Genomic DNA, 10,674 nt, shown 5'->3' with positions numbered 1-10,674 from the left:
GAAATACAAAAAAAAAAAAAAAGAAAAGACCCCTTTACTCCTCCTGGAGGCAGAGGCAGGCCCTTTGGCGCAATGCGTAAGGGGGGTTGAGTCGCCTGGCGGAGGGGGTGGTTATGTGTCCCGGATCACAGTTCTACAAGTGGTCTCCCTCAGTTCACCCTCAGTTCCCCGTCACCTTGGCGGACAGCGCCGGCAACTGAGTGGAACAGGGCCGCAGGAGACCACCTGGAAACTCGGCAGAAATATCGCTCTTTCTCCCTTTTCCGACCTTTCAGAGGTGGGGCTTGAGTCGCCGGCTGGGACAGACTGTCCGCGGATTCAGGAGAAAAAGTGGCTTCAATACACAAAGAGTGCAATGAGCACCACCCGAAGGATGGACATATTTGAAACTTGGACTTGAGGAGGGAGCAAGGGCAACATACGTAACCTAAACATCTGTACCCCCATAATATGCTGAAATAAAAAAAAAAAGAGAGAAAAAGCGGCTTCTCACGCTACTCTCCTCCTCGCAGGGCTCGACCAGCTCTGCCATGGAGGCAGCAGCTAGGACTCAGGCCGTTGCCTGGGCAACCAGCCCCGGTGGCTGCAGGCTTTGGGCTCCCCAAATGGTGACTGTCCCCCAACTACTAGTCAGCGCTGGAGCCGACTGCACCAGGAGGGCATCCGGAGCCGGGGTCTGCCATTGCCGACTCCCAGAGCTGCCCACTGGGCCCGCCACCCCCTCTACACACAGTGACTCTGGACGGATCTGCCGGAGGATTCTGTGCTGTGTCCCTCCCAGCGCCCACTGAACTTTCAGCGATTTCCACAGGCAGAGCCTCTTTTATGGAGTTTCCCTCCCCCGATCTAGTCCTAGCGGTCTCCTGTGCCAAGAAGCTGCCTCCAAACTCTCCCCTGGGGGCTTGGGCAGTGTCCAATCCGGGAAGCACCCGCTCGGGCCAGTCCCTCCCCTCCGATGTTGATCCAGCGCCGCGCTCCGGCAAATTCAAAATGGACCCCGCTCCTGTCTCGGCTCCCCACCGCTTGTCGGTCTGTGCTACCACTTCGCACTGACATCTGGCACTTCCCTGGCTGCGTGGGAGTGGGGTTTCATAAAGGAAGAGTCGTATTCCTGTGAGTCAGATCTCACTGCCCGGGCCAGCCCGCTAATGGGCACGGCTGTCCTGTACTACACTCCCCCTTGTTTGACCCACACTCTCCGGTATTTGCGGTCACTTCTCCAGTTCACCTTTTTTTCCCACAGCACTGCTTGTCCCTCGCTGCTTCTCTGTAGATTCACGAAGCTGATCCTGTAGGGGAGCGCCTCACTTGCGTGTGGGTGTCCGTGTTCTTCACCTTCCACTCTGGGAGCAGAGAGCCAGGAGGTCGCCCCTAATCTGCCAATTTCCTCTCCCCCCTCATGAAAAATTTTTAAGTAATTTTGTGTCTTATAATATTTTTTGGCTCACTTGAAACAGAATTGGGAGATTAGGTGAAAAATTGCCCTTTTATGTGTGTATTTGTGTGTTCTCATTCATAAACTGATTTTTTAAATTAAGAATTAAAAATCAGATTTTATTAAATCAGAATGATGAAATACATATTATTGTGTAATTTGATTTTTTAAAAATTTAACTCTATATCAAGAGCATCCCTTTAAGTCAATACATCTAGATCTCTCACATTCAATATAAGTGTGGTATTTCAGAGTAGCAAAATTATTTAATTATTAATTTAACCTCTTCATCATTTACAGTAGTCCCACCTTATCTGTGGTTTCAGTTTCTATGGTTTCAGTTACTTGCAACCAACTGTGGTATGAAAATACTAAATGGAACAATTTCAGAAGTAAACAATTTGTAAGTTTTGAATTGCATGCCACTCTGAGTAGCTGATGAGAGCTCATGCCATCCTGCTCCATCCAGCCTGGAATGTGAATGGTCCAATAACAGTCTTGGTTATCAGATAGACTGTTGCAGTGCTTGTATTCAAGTAACCTTTATTTTACTTAATAATGGCCCCAAAGTGCAGGGGTAGCTGCTGGCAACTTGCATATGCCAAAGAGAAGACATATAGTGCTTTCATTAAGTCAAAAGGTGAAAGTTCATGGCTTAATAAGGAAAGAAAAAAATGTATGCTGAAGTTGCTGAGACATATGATAAGAACAAATCTGACTGTGAAGTTGTGAAGAAGAAAAAAGGAATTCATGCTAGTTTTGCTGTAGCACCTCAAACTGCAAAGTTCACAGCCACAGTGCATGGTAAGTGCTTAGTTAAGATGAAAAAGGCATGAAATGTGTGGATGGAAGACATGAGCAGAAACATGTTCTGATAACAAGTGGGTTCTGTACTATCAGTCATTTCAGGCATTCACGGGAGGTCTTGGGACACATCCCCTGAGGATAAGAGGAGACTATTGTAATTTAGTCACTTATCCATTGATGAATATTCATGTTGTTTTCAATTTATTATAAACAATGCTTTAGTAATGAACATTTATAGTTTATACGAGCAGATTCAAGTAACACTGTTTTCTATATTTAAAATGCTAAATTGTGGACATAGGTATTCTTAAGCTAACCACCTCAAAGAAATTCCTCAAACTGAAGTTCTGAAAACTCCTTCTACAGCCCTAAGTGTTCAAAGCTCACCTCAGAGATACACACAAAAAAGCACATTGTGCAATGTATTGAACACATGATCTGAAATGTTGATGGTCATATGAATATAGGCATACCTCGTTTATTATGTCTTGTTTTAGTATACTTTGCAAATATTGCATTTTTTTTTTTTTTTTTTTTTTACAAATTGAAAGTTTGTTGCAACACTGTATTTCAATTCTGTTCATTTTTCCAACAGCATATGCTCACTTCATGTCTCTGTGTCACATTTTGGTAATTCTTGCAATATTTCAGACTTTTTCATTATTATTATTTCTGTTATGGTGATATATGATCAGTGATCTTTTTTCTTTTTTTTGAGATAGAGTCTCACTCTGTTGCCCAGGCTAGAGTGCTGTGGTGTCAGCCTAGCTCACAGCAACCTCAAACTCCTGGGCTCAAATGATCCTCCTGCCTTGGCCTCCTGAATAGCTGGGACTACAGGCAAGTGCCACCATGCCCCGCTAATTTTTTCTATATATAATTTTAGTTGTCCAGCTAATTTCTTTCTATTGTTTTAGTAGAGACGGGGTCTCACTCTTGCTCCGGCTGGTCTCAAACTCCTGAGCTCAAACGATCCACCTGCCTCGGCCTCCCAGAGTGCTAGGATTACAAGCATGAGCCACTGTGCCAGGCCTGATCAGTGATCTTTGCTGTGACTATTGTAATTGCAAATGGAATGGCAATAGCAACAGAATCAGAATTAGAAATGAAGCCTGAAGATTGACCAAATTGACTTGAACAGGAGTTTCTTCTTGTGGATGAGCAAAGAAAGTGGTTTCTTGAGATGGAATCTACTCCTGATAAAGATGCTTGAGCATTGTTAAAACAACAAAGGATTTAGAATAGTGCATAAACTTAGCTGATAAAGCAGCAGCACGGTTTGAGAAGATTGACTCTAATTTTGAAAAGTTCTACAATGGGCAAAATGCTATCAAACACCATTGCATGACGTAGAGAAATCTTTCTAGAAAGAAAGAGTCAATAAATGTGGCAAATTTCATTGTTGTCTTATTTTTAAAAATAGCCACAGCCACCACAACCTTCAGCAACCACCACCCTGGTCAATCAGCAGCCATCAGCATTGAGACAAAACCCTTCACAGCAAAAAGATTATGACTTGCAGAAGGATCAGATGATCGTTAGCTTTTTTTTATCAATAAAGTATTTTTTCATTAAGGTATGCACATTTTTTTTAGATGTAATGATATTACACACTTAATAGACTACTATTTAGTGTAAGCATAACTTTTAAATGCCCTGGAAACCCAAAAATTGCATGTAACTCTCTTTATTGCAATATTTGCTTTATTGCAGTGGCCTGAAACAAAACCCTCAATATCTCTGAGGTATGCTTATAATACTTATTTTGTCAGCTACACTCATTTTTCTTCAAAAATGTGAAAAAATAATAGTAGTTAAAAAGTAATACAATTGATCCTTGAATGACACAGATTTGAACTGCATGTATCCACTTACATGCGAATTTTTTTAAACAAAAGTTACACTAAGTGTACCTGCCTCCCCTTCCACCTCCTCCACCTCTTCTGCCTCCACCACCCCTGAGACAGCAAGACCAAGCCCTCCTCTTCCTTCTCCTCCTTGGCCTACTCAGTATGAAGATGATGAGGATGAAGACCTATATGATGATCCATTTCCACTTAATGAATAGTAAATATATTTTCTCTTCATTATGAGTTTTTTAATAACATTTTCTTTTCTCTAGCTTACCTTATTATAAGAATACGGTGTATAATACAAATAACTTAGAAAATATGTGCTGACTATGGGTAAGGGTATTAGTAAGGGTATTAGTAGTTGAATTTTGGGGGAGTCAAAAGTGATATGCAGACTTTCAAATGTGAGGATGTCAGCACCCTTAACCCCCACATTGTTCAAGGGTCAACTATATAGACAAAAGTAAATCAATGGTTACTAATAATATTTGCAAATAACTATCCACTTGGGAATCTGAAGAATACAGCATCCTCTCTAAGAATGAGGAAATATAAAAGGGAATGAAAACAAACGGTGAAATGTTATATAGACCCACATTACCACCTTAAGAGACTTTCAAAAAACAAAGAAATCCAGGACATCCTACATTCCTTCTTAAAATACAACTCATTTAGATGTTCATAAATGCTTTACCTGGGTGGGAAAAGGGCAGTTGATAACAAAATCCTTTTGCTAGCAAGACACAAGGAAAAAATAATACATCAACTCCAACTTACAAATATCTAACTAATGAAAAACACCTAGATTAATAACATAATTAAATATTTTCAAAATATTTTTTGTCTCTTATGCCATGCCCATATTGCCTGCTACACCCCCTAGCTATATAGAAGAATCTTTGTTTTACTCTACAGGATAGCTCTTTCCTGATGCAACATCCCCATCTGGTGAAAACAGATTTTTGCACTCAAAGACTTACTAGGGTAGGAGCCATTGGTTGGATTTGCACGTAAATAGTCATTCTAGGATAAAAGATCATAACAATAACAATATTTTTTTAAAGAACATTTTGAAATTATTTGTTTTAGGCTCAAAGAAAAAAATCACAAGAAAGTTGTTGCTACGGTTGTTTTGTTTTAGGAAGTGGCTAGGAAAGTTTTAGGGAAAAGAGAGATAAATAATGAAAGCCATTCCAAGTATTATTAGAATTGGTTAAATTTAGATTTATTTCAATCTTCCATGGGTTGGTGAAAACCAATCCTGACTCATTATAGGGTCTGTAGAACAATGTGCAGAGCTATAAAAAAAGACAATGAAAAGGCCTTATGGCAAACACATATACATGAAAACTTTTGGACATTTTATTGCTTTTTAATATTTCTCATTTTAAAAAAGCATATACTTTATGAAAATCAACTCACCACAGTTAGTAGTTATTAATTTTAAAGTGAGCCAGAAGACTAAAAATATGAGATTTACAGACAATTATAATTAGCCATGTTCCAGTTTTTCTTATTACTAGAGATAATGAATAGTTGATTATATTATTGTTTTTGATATAAACTAGAGATATTTCATGGAAAATATTAAAGAATTTTCATAAGTACAAATATTTTGTTATTTTTTTAATTATTTAAGAATATATAAAATATACTCGATAAATCTAATTTTTCTGTCCTAGAAAGGTATGAGGTTATGATAGATGGAGATTATTAGAGAAAGTAAGTGTAATTTCATCACAGGGAGAACCAATAAAATACTATATTTCTGAGTTAATTGTTGCCAGCGAAGAAGAATGATTCTTGGTATTGCAGACTTCTCCTGTTACTCATATACATACAAATTTACTTAGTTATTTCTGTTTCTCCTACTTCCAAAGGTGATTGCAGTCAACTAAAATTATGCATAGGTATACCATAGCCATAAAGTAGTTGACTTCATGCATGCATACACACACCCACAGAAATATACTATAATGGCTTATGGCAAATTAAGTAATGAATTTGACTAAAATCTATGGAAATCCTTTGAAAAGAGTTTTAAAAATCCTATAAGCTACCAGTCAACTGGTTATTAATTTAGTTCAGTATTCATAGTCAATAGTGCTGTCACTCACTATGTCTGTCTCATCCTTTCTCTCTGTGCCTCTATTTATAGCTCAGAGTCTGATAGTCTGAGGAAAGAGGGCAATTTTTGTTCTTGGAAAAATTGCTTTCTGATCCTCTTTGCATGATAGTGACTAATTTATAAAAGCCTTTTGTTTGGCTAGAAGCTCAATTTTATTTTTATTCTATTAAGGTTTTGCAAGAGTTTGATGTTATTATTATTCACAGAATAATAGAAAAAGTAACATAAATTTTAAAAAATTATTCTTAAAAGAATAAAATAATGGCTCATTTTAGAAAGATGAGAATACTTCCTGAAGGGGGGAAATATATATAATACATTTGGTATAAATTAAATACAAAAAGTATATTTAAAATAGGTGGCAATCTGGAAAAGTTTTGCTGTCAAATTAAAATAAATGCATTTATTAATATGGTTTTAGAAGTTTTTGGTTCTTAGATACTAATATGGACTTCGCAGACTCTCATACATACTCAACTACTAAAAAGGATATGGTTATCCCTTTTCTTTTCTGTTTTTTTATTTCCTGTTTCTGTTTCTCCAAATATGCCAATATTGGGTGCTCTCTTTAAAGCTAGTTCTTGGAAATATCAACAGCATTTAATTAAGTCAGGTCAATTCTTCAAAGGCTCTGAGTTGGAATCCTAAATGTTTCACTTACTATCTATGTAACTTTAAGTAATAGATTAACCTCTCTGTGCCTCTTTTTTCCTCATCCGAAAAATGAGATTTATGTATGATAATATGTAACTATAAATGATTACATGCAAAGAACAGTGCTTGCCACATGATATGTGCTCAATACATTTTAGTTATTATTTATATCAGCCTGGGAAAATTTTGTTAATTCTACATGTCTAGGGATTATCTTTCTAACTTTGCCCATTCTTAGAAAGTGCCTTATATAAGCAAAGGCTTGGTAAATAATTTTAACGATGCTGGTGAAGAAATTATCATCATTTAGGTCTAGTAATCTAAGAAAATGATTTAATCCACAGTACCATACATAATAAAGACTATTTCTTAATATTTGAAAAATTATGTATTTTCACAGACTTTTTTCTTTCCTGTTAAAAGTTCCATTTAGAAAATTGTTTTAGATATTTCTCTCAAACTGATGCTGATTTTCATTAAAACTATTGCTATTATCTCCACTTCAAAAGACAATTTTTTTACATGTTACATATTAGAGTTGATATATTGATGATTTTTAAAGAAAATCTTTTAATCAGTTCTCAAGAAATACAATATTAAAACTGAAGTGACTAAAGGCTACAAATGGAAAAAAAAATATATTCAAGTACCCAAATGGAGATAAGACGTCAGTGATTTAAAACACGGACAGGCACGGGAAGCACTATGGGCAAAGGACCTTTGAGCCACCGTTCAAAAGCACGCAACTTGTTTTATTGAATAAATCACCATTTCTTTGAAGTTTAAAATGTGTCATGTTAGGAACTATTTGAAAAATTGAATATGTTAAAAGTATTTTAGATCATTTTGCATTTTTTTCCAGAAGCAAATGCAAAACCTTTTATTTAGAGATTTTAGCAAAGGGTTGAGATTAAATTTTTAGATTTCATATGTAGGAAAAGCAAGAGAAAAAAATACTTTTCTAGTGTATTAAACTGTTATTTTTCTTCAAGAGTATTAAAGGTTTTCACTATGGAGTCTCCAGTTCAATGATATCTAAATTACCATAAAAATATATGTAAAGTTACTGCATCACTTTGAAAATAAAGATATGAGACACAAACCCATTTTCAGCTTGCTGATGGCCTAAGGGTTTTTAAAACATTATGCAGCAATGTTTAGTACTTCATCATACCAGAGTTCTCTTATCTAGAAAATATTTCTACAGTGTAAATGACACGCCCAAAAGAGGAGTGTAGTTGTACACAAACAGGATTGGATTAACTTTTTGATAACTTTAAAATTTCCAAACTCTTACTATTTCATTATTTTAAAATAAAAATGCTTATTTTCAAAAGTCACAAAGTTAATGAGGACTAAGTCATGAAAAACACTGTGTTGTTATAAATCTGGGACACATGTGGTGGGAATTTGATCTAGTATATAACATATCCTTTACTGTCTTTTCTTCCTTCTGGAAATTTTCCCAAGTGAACCAGGGCCCAACCTTTAAGAAGACACTTGGTTCCCTGAGGATGGAGCATGTCCTTTCACAGAACAACCTAACTATGATGAGCAAGATGGTAATGATGCAAGATCAAGAAGACGGATTTGGGTGGGGTGAGAGGTAGGATAGGGAAGGTGGCTATGGAACAGTAATGGAGGAGTAAGGCTGCAAAATTGGGCACGATAATGGAAAAGGAAATTTCAAAACAAAATAATGGCTTAGGGCTGGGTGGATGGAGGTTTGGGAAAAGATCAAGGGGTTAAACCTCCTACCATGGGAGAAGTTTAACTGAAATACTAAAGGGTAATCAAAAGCAATATATTTTTCTTAAATTACATATTTGGGTGAGGATTGAATTGGGAGTAGAATTGGGTTAAGAAGTTGGACTAGTAAGCATGTTTAATCTATTTAATCCATCCTTCTTAATATTTTGAAAAGTAGAGAAATCGTATAAAACAAGCACATCAAAAGAATTTCGGAAGGGCAGACACATGGCTCTCCTGTAATCCTAACACTTTGGGAGGATGAGGGAGGAGGATTGCTTGAGGCCAGGAGTTTGAGACCAGCCTAAGCAACATAGTGAGACCCCTACCTCTACAAAAGAAATACAAAAAATTAGCCAGGCTCGGTGGTATGTGCCTGTAGTCCCAGCTATTCAGGAGCTGTAGCAGAAGGATTGCTTGAGCCCAGGAGTTGGACGTTGCTGTGAGCTAGGCTGATGCCACCGTAGTCTAGCCCAGGCAACAGAATGAGATCCTGTCTCCAAAAAAGAATTTGGGAAATTAATAGTATAATTTTAATGATTAATCCAACCAGGTTTCAAAGACAGGTATATTATGATTGCTTATCCTTTATTAATTATACAAGTTGATAGTATTAGAATTGTGGATTTTAAATTTTGAAAGGGGCTTCAAACCACTCCTTGGACATTTCTATCTCTAGGTAAACACTGAGAATGACAGTTTGGAGGAGAGACAGAAGTAGTAATTGCAGATGGCAGGGTAAGTGGGGAGAATGCTGCCTATACGCTAAAGAATAATGGAATGAAAATAATGGCTGGACTGTTTGAAATGGGACCTGAGTCAGCATTTTACTGTAAGATTGACAGGACTTAATGATCCCCTTATGTGGGAAATAAGCGAAGAGACACAATCAAGTATGATTTCAGGATTCTATTTTGAAAGAAAAGATAATTGATTGGGTTATTAATTATATTAGGAAAAAAAGAGAAGTGAAAGGGAGGGAAGAAATGTGAAATTCATATTTGGACATGATGTTTGTTCCAAATGGAGATTGCTAATGAGCAATAGGATAGGTATAGAATAATATTAAAGGAAAGTATATTTTGGAATAAGAGTTGGGGAAGTATACAAAGCAGTAAATAGAAGTGTAACTCAAGTGTAGTGGTAAAGGGAAATAAGAAGGGATGTCTCAAAGAAAGGCTGTCTTGTTTTGTTTGCTTTGTTTTGATTTGATTTGGATATGGTGGAAGGCAGAACACCAATGAGCCTCCACCTAGTGTAATCTCCTATTCCAGTGTGAATAGAATCTGCCAATACAATGGTAGGTCACTCTTATGATTAAGGTACATGGTACTTTATATGATAAAAAGGAGACTATTCCAGTGGGTCTTACCTAATCAGGTAAGCCTTTTGAAACCATAGTTTCTCTAGCTGGTCTCAGAAGAGTTAGTCAGACAGATGAGTTCCAAATGGCATGGAAAAAAAAATCCATGCCGTGAACAGTCTGTGGAAAGCTCACATGGCAAGGACCTGGGGGCAGCCTCTAAGAATAGCACCCAGTCCTCAGCCAGCAAGAAAGCAGGAACCTCAGTCCTACAACCTCAAAGAACTAAACGTTTCCAACAACCTGAATAAGCTTGGAAGAGGACCATGAGCCTCAGATGAGTTGGCAGCCTTGGCCAATTTCAGTCATGTGAGACCCTGAGCAGAGATCATGTTATACAAGACTCTTGACCCATATCAACTGTATCATAATGAATTTGTGTCTGGTTGAAACTGCTGAGTTTGCAGTAATTAGTTACGCAAAAATAGAAAAATAATAGAGGTGTTTTATGTTTGTTTTTATTTTTAATCTATAATTGAGGGTGAGGAACAGGCTCAGAAGAAATCAATGGGTATACATGGTCATATAGCAGTGTAATGGACGTTGGAAACCAAGACGTGGAAGGGGGATGAGAGACACAAATTACCTATCGGGTACAAGGTACACTATTCTGGTAACAGGCACACCAAAAGCCCTGACTTCAGCATTATACAATTCATCCATGTAACAAAAAACACTTGTAGCC

Source organism: Propithecus coquereli, unplaced genomic scaffold (assembly GCF_000956105.1).
Source record: "Propithecus coquereli isolate 6110/MARCELLA unplaced genomic scaffold, Pcoq_1.0 Scaffold19, whole genome shotgun sequence".
NCBI lineage: Eukaryota > Metazoa > Chordata > Mammalia > Primates > Indriidae > Propithecus > Propithecus coquereli.
This window is presented reverse-complemented; position numbering follows the sequence as displayed.